Below are 13152 nucleotides of genomic sequence, written 5' to 3' on the forward strand. Positions count from 1 at the left end.
CAATGATCCTACCGCAGGTTCACCTACTGTAACCTTGTTATGACTTCTCCTTCCTCTAAATGATAAGGTTCAATGAACTTCTCACGACGTCGACGGTGGCGAACCACCATCGTCGATGCAATCCGAACACTTCACCAGATCATTCAATCGGTAGGAGCGACGGGCGATGTGTACAAAGGGCAGGGACGTAGTCAACACGAGTTGATGACACGCGCTTACTAGGAATTCCTCGTTGAATACCAATAATTGCAATGGTCTATCCCCATCATGATGTAATTTGAGAAGATTTCCCGATCCTCTCGAACCAGGAATAAAAACTCATTGGCTGCATCAGTCTAGTGCACGTGTAGCCCAGAACATCTAAGGGCATCATAGACCTGTTATTGCCTCAAACTTCCATGGCCTAAATGGCCATAGTCCCTCTAAGAAGCTGGCCGTGAAGGGGAACCTCCGCGTAGCTAGTTATCAGGCTGTGGTCTCGTTCGTTATCGGAATTAACCAGACAAATCGCTCCACCAACTAAGAACGGCCATGCACCACCACCCATATAATCAAGAAAGAGCTCTCAATCTGTAAATCCTTACTATGTTTGGACCTGGTCAGTTTCCCCGTGTTGAGTAAAATTAAGCCATAGGCTCCACTCCTGGTGGTGCCCTTCCGTCAATTCCTTTAATTTTCAGCCTTGCGACCATACTCCCCCCGGAACCCAAACACTTTGATTTCTGAGAAGGTGCTGGTGGAGTCCTTAGAGCAACATCCGCCAATCCCTGGTCGGCATCGTTTATGGTTGAGACTAGGATGGTATCTGATTGTCTTCGAGCCCCCAACGTTGGTTCTTGATTAATGAAAACATCCTTGGAAAATGCTTTCACAGTGGTCCGTCTTTCATAAATCCAAGAATTTCACCTCTGACAATGAAATACGAATGCCCCCGACAGTCCCTATTAATCATTACTCCTGTCCCGAAGGCCAACACAATAGGACCAAACTCCTATCACGTTATTCCATGCTAATGTATTCAGAGCAGAAGCTTGCTTTGAGCACTCTAATTTTTTCAAAGTAACAGTGCCAGAACTGCGACACAACCAATTAAGGCTAGGATCACACTGCTGACAAAAGGGACGGAAGGGCAGGTGCACACCGAGTAGGCGGACCGACATTTACGACCCAAGATCCAACTACGAGCTTTTTAACTGCAACAACTTAAATATACACTATTGGAGCTGGAATTAGCGCGGCTGCTGGCACGAGACTTTCCCTCCAATGGATCCTCTTTAAGGGATTTAGATTGTACTCATTCCAATGACCAGACTCAATGAGCCCAGTATTGTTATTTATTGTCACTACCTCCCCATGTCAGGATTGGGTAATTTGCGTGCCTGCTGCCTTGCTTGGATGTGGTAGCCGTTTCTCAGGCTCCCTCTCCGGAATTGAACCCTAATTCTCCGTCACCAGTCACCACCATGGTAGGCCTCTATCCTACCATAGAAGTTTGATAGGGCAGAAATTTGAATGAAGCATCGCCAGCACAAGGGCTGTGTGATTGGTCGATTTATCATGATTCACTGGAGAAGTGGGCAAGCCCGCGCCGGCCTTTTATCTAAAAAATGCATCCCTTCCAAAGAGTCGGGACTTGGTGCATGTATTAGCTCTAGAATTACTACGATTATCCGAGTAGTATGGTACCATAAAAAAAAATATAATTGATTTAGTGAGCCATCCGCAGTTTCACAGTCTGAATTAGTTCATACTTAGACATGCATGGCTTAATCTTTGAGACAAGCATATGACTACTAGCAGGATCAACCAGGTAGCACCCTCCCACTTCAAAGGGCATTCCGGGCACTCTCTTACCAAGAGCCAACCTGAACACCCATCAAGTCAAAGAGACGTCAAAATATCATGTAAAAATTTTATGCCTTGCACCTCTTGCATCCCAAGAAGAGAGCACACACAACATGCCAAGGACATGGCAAACAAATGGGTAGACCTTCCAAGCCAAAATGCACCAAGGCGACTCCAGAGTTTGCATCCATGGCCCAACCAACAAGAAAATGAGCGATCACTCACCCACTCCCTTAGAAATGCCTCTAAATGCCTCCATGCCCCGCAGCGAGGCCACCTAGGAATCCACCCGGACAGCAGCAGCTATGGACCTCGATCTCCCGACCACCTACGGCAGCCTCGATGCAAAGGAAAAGGAAGGAAAATAAAAAGAGGACGACCGACCACACAAATCCCATCATAGAGAGGCCATACAAACCTCCCTGCGCCCACACTGATGCCACCTAGGAGTCCACCGGGACAGCAGAAACAATGGACCTCGATCGGATGATCGCCTGCGGCAGCCTCGACACAAAGGCAAGGGAATGAAATCATACAAGACAAACCAAGCCCGAAACCTCCCTTAGAAATGCCCCCAACCCACCCCTCCCCGCACTGGGGCCACCTAGGAGTCCACCCGGACAGCAGCAATGTTGGACCTCAATCGCATGATTGCCTGCAACAGCCTCAATGCAAAGGAAACGGAAGGAAATAAAACAAGACCAAATGAGCCCACAACCTCTCTTATAAATGCCCTTCGACCCTCCATGCCACGCACCGAGGCCACCTAGGAGTCCACCCAGACAGCAGCAATGGTGGACCTCGATCACTTGACCGCCTGCAGCAACCATGATGCAAAGGCAAGGGGGAAGGAAATAAATGCAAATCAAGAGGCCCGCTACAAAATACAAGAAAACATATCCAAACAGGTGGAGGGATCAGGTAGCTCCACACCCCACACACCCTATGTACAGGCAAGCTAGGAGATTTCCCACAACTTTACCGACTGGACGATGAATAATTTTCCCCTACGGCCACCTCCACGCAAAGGAGGGAGGTCGAAGCATTCCACCTCGAAATCCTTCTTCCAGATAGCCCCCACCATCGATGTAGCAAGCCTCCTCCCTGTTGGACCACGAGTGCATACACAATTGAAACAACAATTTCCCCCCAACCCTCCCCAGATAGCAGCAACGATGGACCCCGATTGCATGATCGCTTGCGACAGCCTCAATGCAAAGGAAACAGAAGGAAACAATACAACAAGACCAACCGAGCCCACAACCTCTCTTAGAAATGTCCCCCAATCCTCCACGCCACGCACCGATGCCACCTAGGAGTCCACCCGGACACCAGCAATGGTTGACCTTGATCACTTGACCGCCTGCGGTAACCACGATGTCAAGGCAAAGGAAGGAAATAAATGCAAATCAAGAGGCTTACTACATAATACATGAACATATCTAAACAGGAGGAGGGATCGGTAGCTCCACACCCCACGCACCCTACGTACAGGCAACCTATGAGATTTTCCACAGCTTTACTGACTAGATGATGAATAATTTTCCCCTATGGCCACCTCTACGTAAAGGAGGGAGGTCGAAGCATTCCACCTCGAAATCCTTCTTCCAAATATCCCCCACCATGATTTAGCAAGCCTCCTCCCCGTTGGACCACGAGCGCATACACAATTGAAACAACAAGTGCTCCCCAACCTTCCCCTCCCCGTAGAGAGGCCACCTAGGAGTCCACCCGGATAGCAGCAATGATGGACCTCGATCGCATGATCGCCTGTGGCAACCTCAATGCAAAGGAAACAGAAGGAAACAAAACAACAAGACCAACCAAGCCCACAACCTCTCTTAGAAATGTGCCCCCCGACCCTCCACGCCATGCACCGAGGCCACCTAGGAGTCCACCTGACAGCAGCAACGGTGGACCTCGATCACTTGACCGCCTGTGGCAACCACGATACGAAGGCAAAGGAAGGAAATAAACTAAAATCAAGAGGCTCACTACAAAATACAATAACATATCCAAACAAGAGGATGGATCGGGTAGCTCCGCACCCCTCGCACCCTACGTACAGGCAACCTAGGAGATTTCCCACAGCCTTACCGACTGGATGATGAATTATTTTCCCCTACGGCCACCTCCACGCAAAGGAGGGAGGTCGAAGCATTCCACCTCAAAATACTTCTTCTAGATAGCCCCCACCATCGACATAGCAAGCCTCCTCCACATTGGACCAGGAGCGCATACAAACTTGAAACAACAAATGCCCATAAACATTGTGACTTAACATTTCCAACCGCAACCATGAACGATGTGCACTTTGAAAGGAATGCCAACCCTTGACTTTACAATAAGGAGAACAACGCCTCACATTGCCAGATGGAAAAAGCAAGAAAGAGGGAGGGGTAGGTGGTTTACAACCAAAACCCTTCCACGTCCCTCTTAAATGTATGCATCTCAACTGACAATGCCAACACGGAAAGAGTACAAGCACAAGACACCGGCACCATAAACAGCCGAACAATGAAGAGGCTATCCATCACAAGGAGCCACACCACAACAACCCATACAACTCCCAAAACTTGGGGTAGAAGGGCAATCGTTCACATATGCCTCCCAGGACAAGCATGGCCAACATTACCGTACATGCGCTACCAAGTGGGTATGGAGAGAAGATGAAAATCGGCCACCCTACAAACGACCCAAGGCCATCGTTTGGGAAAACCCAACAAAGAAACTCGATTACCAACCCACCTTTCACACGGAAACAAAACCTGTAACCGGTATCTTCTGGAGGGAGCCACACCACAACAGCCCATACAACTCCAAGAACATGGAGAGCGAAAGGGGAATTGTTCACATATGCCTCCCAGGACGAGCATGGCCAACATTACCGCTCATGCGCTACCGAGTGGGGATGGAGAGAAGATGTAAATCGGCCGCCCTACACATGACCCAAGGCCATCGTTCAGGAAAACGCAAAAACACAACTCGATTACCAACCCACCTTTCACATGGAAAGAAAACCTATCCCTAGCATCATTTGGAGGGGCACGAGAGGACCAAGATGAGCCAGGGAGCCACACCACAACAGCCCATACAGCTCCAAGAACATGGAGAGTGGAAGGGGAGTTGTTCACATATGCCTCCTTGGACGAGCATGGCCAACATTACCGCTCATGCGCTACCGAGTGGGTATGGAGAGAAGATGAAAATCGGCTGCCCTACAAACGACCCAAGGCCATCGTTCAGGCAAACCCGAAAACACAACTCGATTACCAACCCACCTTTCACACGGAAAGAAAACCTGTCACTGGTATCATCTGGAGGGGCACGAGGGGACTAGGACGAGCTAGGGAGCCACACCACAACAGCCCATACAACTCCAAGAACTTGAAGAGCGGAAGGGGAATTGTTCACATATGCCTCCCAGGACGATCATGGCCAACATTACCACTCATGCACTACCGAGTGGGGATGGAGAGAAGATGAAAATCGGCCACACCCTACAAATGAACCATGGCCATCATTCAGGAAAACCTGAAAACACAACTTGATTACCAACCCACCTTTCACACGGAAAGAAAACCTGTCGCTGGTATCATATGGAGGGGCACGAGGGGGACCAGGACGAGCCAGGGAGCCACACCATAATAGCCCATACAACTCCAATAACTTGGAGAGCAGAAGGGGAATTGTTCAGATATGCCTCCCAAGACGAGCGTGGCCAACATTACCACTAATGTGCTACCGATTGGGGATGGATAGAAGATGAAAATCGGCCACCCTACAAATGATCCAAGGCTATCATTCAGGCAAACATGAAAACACAACTCGATTACCAACCCACCTTTCACACGGAAAGAAAACCTGTCGCTGGTATCATCTGGAGGGGCACGAGAGGACCAAGACAAGCCAGGGATCCACACCACAACAACCCATACACAACTCCAAGAACTTAGAGAGCTGAAGGGGAATTGTTCAGATATGCCTCCCACGACGAGCATGGCCAACATTACTGCTCATGTGCTACCAAGTGGGGATGGAAAGAAGATGAAAATCAGCCACCCTACAGACGACCCAAAGGCATCGTTCAGGAAAACCCAAAAACACAACTCAATTACCAACCCACCTTTCACACGAAAAGGAAACCTGTCGCTGGTATCATCTGGAGGGGCATGAGGGGACCAAGATGAGCCAGGGAAGCACACCACAACAACCCATACAACTCCAAGAACTTGGAGAGCAGAAGGGGAATTTTTCACCTATGCCTCCCGGGATGAGCATGGCCAACATCACCGCTCATGTGCTACCGAGTGGGGATGGAGAGAAGATGAAAATCGGCCACCCTACAAATGACCCAAGGCCATCCTTCAGGCAAACCCGAAAACACAACTCAATTACCAACCCACCTTTCACGCGAAAAGGAAACCTGTCACTTGTATCATTTGGATGGGCACGAGGCACCCGGGGGGGGGGACCAAGGTGAGCCAGGGAGCCACACCACAACAACCCATACAAGTTTACATGGACACCCTCGACCAAATGAGTTTGCATGGATGCCCTCGCCTGACCCGCTTGAACGAGTTCACATGGACGCCCTCAAACGACCCGCCCGTATGAGTTTACATGGGCGCGGACACGACCATAATGAAAGGACAAGGGAGAGCTGGGAAAATGAGGTGCACGAACGTGCACAAAGCCAACCTTGGGTCACAACTTAGCAATTTTGATACGGGCTCATTCCCCCGGGTGCGCCCTCGCCAGACCCGCCCAAACGAGCTGACGCAGACGCCCTCAAACGACCTGCCCATATGAGTTTACATGGGTGCCCACATGAACGTAATGAAGGGACAAGGGAGAGTCAGACAAACGAGATGCACGAACGTGCAAAAAGACAACCTCGGGTCACAACTTAGCATTTTTGATACGGGCTCGTTTGCCCGGGCGTGCCCTCACCCAACCCACCTGAATGAGATGACATAGACACCCTCAGATGACCTGCCCGAACAAATTTGTATGGGTGCCCACATGACCAAAACGAAGCGACAAGGGAGATCCGGGGAAACGAGTAGCACAAACATGCACAAAGCCACCCTCAGGTCACAAATTAGCATTTTTGATACGGGCTCGTTCGCCCGGGCGCGCCCTCGCCTGAATGACCCACCTGAACGAGTTCACATGGACGCCCTCAAATGACCCGCCCAAACGATTTTGCATGGCCACCCGCACAACCGAAACGAAGCGACAAGGGAGAGCCGAGAAAACGAGCTACACGAACGTCCACAAAGCCAAGCTCGGGTCACAACTTAGCGTTTTTTTATGCGGGCTCGTTTGCCCGGGTGCGCCCTCACCCCAACGACCTGCTCGAACGAGTTCACATGGATGCCATCAAATGACCTGCCTGAACAAATTTTCAAGGGCACCCGCACGACCGAAATGAAGCGACAAGGGAGAGCCGAGCAAACGAGCTGCACGAGCGTGCACAAAGCCAACCTCAGGTCACAACTTAGCATTTTTTTATACGGCCTCGTTGGCCCGGGCGCACCCTCGCCTGAATGAGTTCACATAGATGCCCTCAAATGACCTACCCGAACAAATTTGCATGGGCGCCCGCACAACCGAAACGAAGTGACAATGGAGAGCTGGGCAAATGAGCTGCACGAACGTGCACAAAGCCAACATCGGGTCACAACTTAGCATTTTTGATACAGGCTCATTCGCCCATGTGCGCCCTCGCCTGAACGACCCGCCCAAATGAGTTCAAACAGACGCCCTAAAACGACCCACCTAAATGAATTTGCATGGGTGCCCGAACGACCGAAATGAAGCGACAAGGGAGAGCCGGGCAAACGAGCTGCACGAATGTGCACAAAGCCAACCTCGGGTCACAACCTAGCATTTTTTGATACGGGCTCGTTCGCCCAGGTGAGCCCTCGCCCGAACGACCCGTCCGAATGAGTTCACACAAACGCCCTCAAACGACCCGCCCGAACGAATTCACACAAATGCCCTCAAACGACCCGCCCGAACGATTTTTCATGGGCGCCTGAACGGCCGAAACGAAGCGACAAGGGAGAGCCAGGCAAACGAGCTGGACAAACATGCACAAAGCCAACCTTGGGACACAATTTAGCATTTTTTGATACGGGCTCGTTCGCCCGGGCGCGCCCTCACCTGAACGAGTTCACACTGATGCCCTCAAATGACCCGCCATAACAAATTTTCATGGGGGACTGAACGGCCGAAACGAAGCGACAAGGGAGAGCCGGGCAAACGAGCTGCACGAATGTGCACAAAGCCAACCTCAAGTCACAACTTATCATTTTTTGATAGATGCTCGTTCGCCCGGGCGTGCCCTCGCCCGAACAAGTTCACACGAATGCCCTCAAACGACCCGCCCGAATGATTTTGCATGGGCACCCAAATGACCGAAACGAAGCGAAAAGGGAGATCCGGGCAAACAAGCTGCATGAACGTGCACAAAGCCAACCTCAGGTCACAACTTAGCATTTTTTGATACGGGCTCGTTCCCCCGGGCGCGCCCTCGCCCGAACAACCCGCCTGAACGAGTTCACATGGACGCGCTCAAGCGACCTGCCTGAACAATTTTGCATGGGTGCCCGAACGACTGAAATGAAGTGACAAGGGAGAGCCGGGAAAACGAGCTGCATGAACGTGCACAAAGCCAACCTCGGGTCAGAACTTAACATTTTTGATACAGACTCGTTCGCATGGGTGTACCCTCGCCCAAACGACCCACCTGAATGAGTTCACATGGATGCCCTCAAACGACCCGCCAGAACGAATTTGCATGGGCGCCCGCATGACCGAAACGAAGCGACAAGGGAGAGCTGGCCAAATGTGCACAAAGCCAACCTCGGGTCACAACTTAGCATTTTTTGATACGGGCTCGTTCACCTGGGTGCACCCTCGCCCAAACAACCTGCCTGAATGAGTTCACACGGACGCCCTCAAACGACCCGCCCAAACGATTTTGCATGGGCGCCTGAACAACCGAAACGAAGCGACAAGGGAGAGTCGGGCAAACGAGCTGCACGAATGTGCATAAAGAAAACCTTGGGTCACAACTTAGCATTTTTTGATACGGGCTCATTCGCCCGGGCATGCCCTCGCCTGAACGACCCGCTCGAACAAGTTCACACGGACGCCCACAAACGACCTGCCCAAACAATTTTGCATGGGCACCCGCACGACTGAAACGAAGCAACAAGGGAGAGCCGGGAAAACAAGCTTCACAAATGTGCACAAAGCAAACCTTGGGTCATAACTTAGAATTTTTGATACGGGCTCATTCGCCCGAGCATGCCCTCGCCCGAACAACCCGCCCGAACGAGTTCACATGGACGCCCTCAAATGACCCGCTCGAACGATTTTGCATGGGCGCCCGAACGACCGAAACGAAGCAACGAGGGAGAGGCGGGCAAATGAGCTACACGAACATGCACAAAGCCAACCTTGGGTCACAACTTAGCATTTTTGATACGGGCTCATTCGCCCAGGCGCGCCCTCGCCGAAACGACCCGCCTGAACGAGTTCGCATGGACGCCCTCAAACGACCCGCTTGAACGATTTTGCATGGGCGCATGAACGACTGAAACGAAGCGACAAGGGAGAGTCGGGCAAACGAGCTGCACAAACGTACACAAATCCAACCTCGGGTCACAACTTAGCATTTTTTGATACGGGCTCGTTTGCCCGGGTGCGCCCTCACCCAAACGACCCACCTGAACGAGTTCACACGGATGCCCTCTAACAAACCACCCAAACGATTTTGCATTGGCACCCGAACGACCGAAACGAAGCGACAAGGGAGAGCCCGGAAAACGAGATGCACGAATGTGCACAAACCCAACCTCGGGTCACAACTTAGCATTTTTTGATACGGGCTCGTTCGCCCAGACGCGCCCTCGCACGAACGAGTTCACACAAACGTCCTTAAACGACCCACCTAAACGATTTTTCTTGGGCACCCGAACAACCGAAATGAAGCGACAAGGGAGAGCCTGGAAAACAAGCTGAACGAATGTGCACAAAGCCAACCTCGGGTCACAACTTAGCATATTTTGATACTTCGCCCGGGCGTGCCCTCGCACGAACGCGTTCACACAGACGCCCTCAAACGACCCACCCGAATGAGTTCATACGGACGCCCTCAAACGACCTACCCAACGATTTTGCATGGGCACCCGCACGACCGAAATGAAGCGACAAGGGAGAGCCAGGCAAACGAGCTACATGAACGTGCACAAAGCCAACCTCGGGTCACAACATAGCATTTTTTGATACGGGCTCATTCACCCGCACGTGCCCTCGCCCGAACGACCCGCCCGAATGCCCTCAAATGACCCGCCTGAATGAGTTGACATGGACGCCCTCGCCCGACCCGCTCGAATGAGTTTGCACGGACGCCCTCGCCCGACCCGCTCGAATGAGTTTGCACGAACGCCCTCGCCCGACTCGCCCGAATGAGTTTGCATGGACGCCCTCGCTCGACCTGCCTGAACAACCTGCCCGAACGGGTTTGCACTGATGCCATCGCCTGACCCGCCTGAACGAGTTTTCATGGACGCCCTTGCCCGACCCGCCCAAATGGGTTTGCACGGACGCCCTTCCCTGACCCACCCTAATGACCCACCCGAGCGGATTTGCACAGACGCCCTCACCCGACCCGCCCGAACATTTTTGCACGGACGACCTCGCCCAACCCACCCGAACGAGTTTACATTGGTGCCCTCAAACGACCCACCCAAACGAGTTTACATGGAAAACGACCCACCCGAACAAGTTTTTACACGGCAAACGACCCGCTCGAACAAGTTTACATGGGCTCTGACACACGACCAAAACGAAGTCACAAGGGAGATTCAGGCAAATGGGTAGCACGATCATGCACAAAGCCCACCCCTGGTCACAACTTAGCATTTTCTATATGGCCACATGTGCCTGTGGTGCTGTCACACAACACAACACGACGCGACTCGACCTGACCCGACCCGTTTGTGCGGGCACCCACACACGCCACGTCCCAACCCGCTCGAACGAAATTTGGGGTTTCCATGGACGTACGACCCGAACGAAATTTTGGGGTTTCCATGGGCACACGACCCGAATGAATGCACGAGGGAGCATCAGGCAAACGGGCCACACGAACGTGCAGAAGACACATGGGCGGTCACGACTTAGCATTTTTGGCACGGCCACGTGTGCTTGGGCACCCACACACTGCACGGCACGACCCGACCTACCTTCTGCGAGCCGACCCGACCTGCCCAAACGTGTTTGCACGGGCACCCACACACAACATGACACGACCTGACCCGAACAAAATTTGGGGTTTCCTTGTATGCACAACCCGAACGAAATTTGGGGTTTCCATGGGTGCGCGACCTGAACGAAGGCACAAGGAAGTGTCGGGAAAACAGGCCGCACGAACGTGTAGAAGGCACATGGGGGATCATGACTTAGCATTTTTGGCACTGCCACGTGTGCCCGAGCACCCACGCACGACACGACTCGACCCACCTGAACGAAATTTGGGGTTTCCATGGGTGCACGACCCGAACGAAGGCACGACAGAGCGTCAGGCAAACGGGTCACGCGAACGTGCAGGAGGCACACGGGTGGTCACGCCCTAACATTTTTTTCACGGCCACATGTTCCTGAGCACCCACGCATGGCACAGCACAACCCGACCTGACTTGGCTCTCCCGAACGCATTTGCACGGGCACCCACACACGACACGACCCGACCCGCCCGAACGGAATTTGGGGTTTCCATGTGTGCACGGCCCGAACAAAATTTGGGGTTTGCATGGGTGCATGACCCGAACAAAGGCCCGAGGGAGCATCGAGCAAACGGACCACACGAATGTGCAGAAGACACACGGGCCGTGACGACTTAGAATTTTTGGCACAGCCACGTGTGCCAGGGCACCCACACACGGCATGGCATGACCCGACCCTCCCTGGGCGAGCTGACCCGAATCGCCCGAATGAAATTTTGGGTTTCCATGGGTGCACGACCCGAACAAAGAAGGCACACGGCGGTCATGACTTAGCATTTTCGGCACGCACAGTGTGCCCGCGCATCCCCACACATGGCACGGCACGGGATGACCCGGCTCGCCCGAAGGAAATTTGGGGTTTCAACGGGTGCACGACCCGAACGAAGGCACGAGGGTAGGAATATCTTTGACTCTAATACATAAATATACCTGGGGTAACATTCCCTTAAGGTCTTCAACATTTTCTTTTGACTCTTTATAAAACTTTAACATGTGCTAGGCCTATTTCAATGAGCAAGAAACTCAATGATAAATATTATATATATATATATATATATATATATATATATATATATATATATATATATATATATATATATATGTTTATTTATGAAGACCGAACCCAGTTACACTTTCTTCAACACCCCCTCTTAACTAGGGAGGTATTCATAAATCATTACAAGGTGTTTGGCTATTTTTAAATCTTGAATAATTCACATAAGAGAAACTGGATTGGAAACCCATCTGTTATAGCATCATATTAGCCAACATTGTTCATAGCAAGGCCTTGACTAACAGATTTATTTCTTAAGATCAGAGCACAATGTTGGCGAGGCCAATGGCTTATAAACACCTTGGTCATTGTCTCTAAAGGTACATACCCACCTAGGTGTTCCCTGAGTATGACCTTCTAGGAAAATTCTTGTCTTAGGTTCCCAGCCCTCAAAGAATATCGCTCCTCTTGCCTACTCTTGTCTTGGGTGCCCTACACATCCTCAAAGAGCATCAGATGCCAAATGATTACCGAATCCTCCTGTTATTTCTTGCCAAGTGAAGACAAGAATGTTGTGTCTATCTCTTCCCCTTGATTGGGGAAGACATGCCCAAGTTTCCTCTGACAAGGAACTTGCCCAAGCTCCTTTGTAGTTGGGAACTTGTTAGAAATCCCTCTTAGCTAGGGACTTGTCCATTCATCAACAACGTCTTCTTCATGGGTCCTTCAGCCGCTTGATCTCCTTCTTTCCTTCGATGTCATGAAGTCTTTGTTTGAACTTCTTCCTGGCAGGGTATCGGCCATCAATCACTTTCCCTCTTGGTTTGTCATGTCATTGCTCCCTTCATGGAAAGTGGCCTTCTTGATATATATCAAGTCCTTTTTGTCATCTAGCTACTCCTTTGTCACCTTGTCTATCCTTCATAACACTTATCACATGGATGCTTAGTTGTACTCGCTTGTTCCTGTACTTTGATTTAGTGGCCCTTCATGACTTCATCGAGATATTGC

At 51.3% G+C, this 13152-nt stretch overlaps 1 non-coding gene across 1 annotated transcript; it reads right to left on the reverse strand.

Annotated features, from left to right (window-relative positions):
- Positions 1–1813, reverse strand: LOC149195175 (18S ribosomal RNA). The gene has a single exon (XR_016255441.1). It is a non-coding gene; the product is annotated as an 18S ribosomal RNA (ribosomal RNA).
- Positions 1814–13152: the final 11339 nt, after the last annotated feature.

The sequence above is a fragment of the Pinus tabuliformis genome, chromosome 2_2, assembly GCF_031772625.1.
Source record: "Pinus tabuliformis cultivar Carrire ecotype Pingquan chromosome 2_2, CPIR1, whole genome shotgun sequence".
Classification (NCBI taxonomy): Eukaryota; Viridiplantae; Streptophyta; class Pinopsida; order Pinales; family Pinaceae; genus Pinus; species Pinus tabuliformis.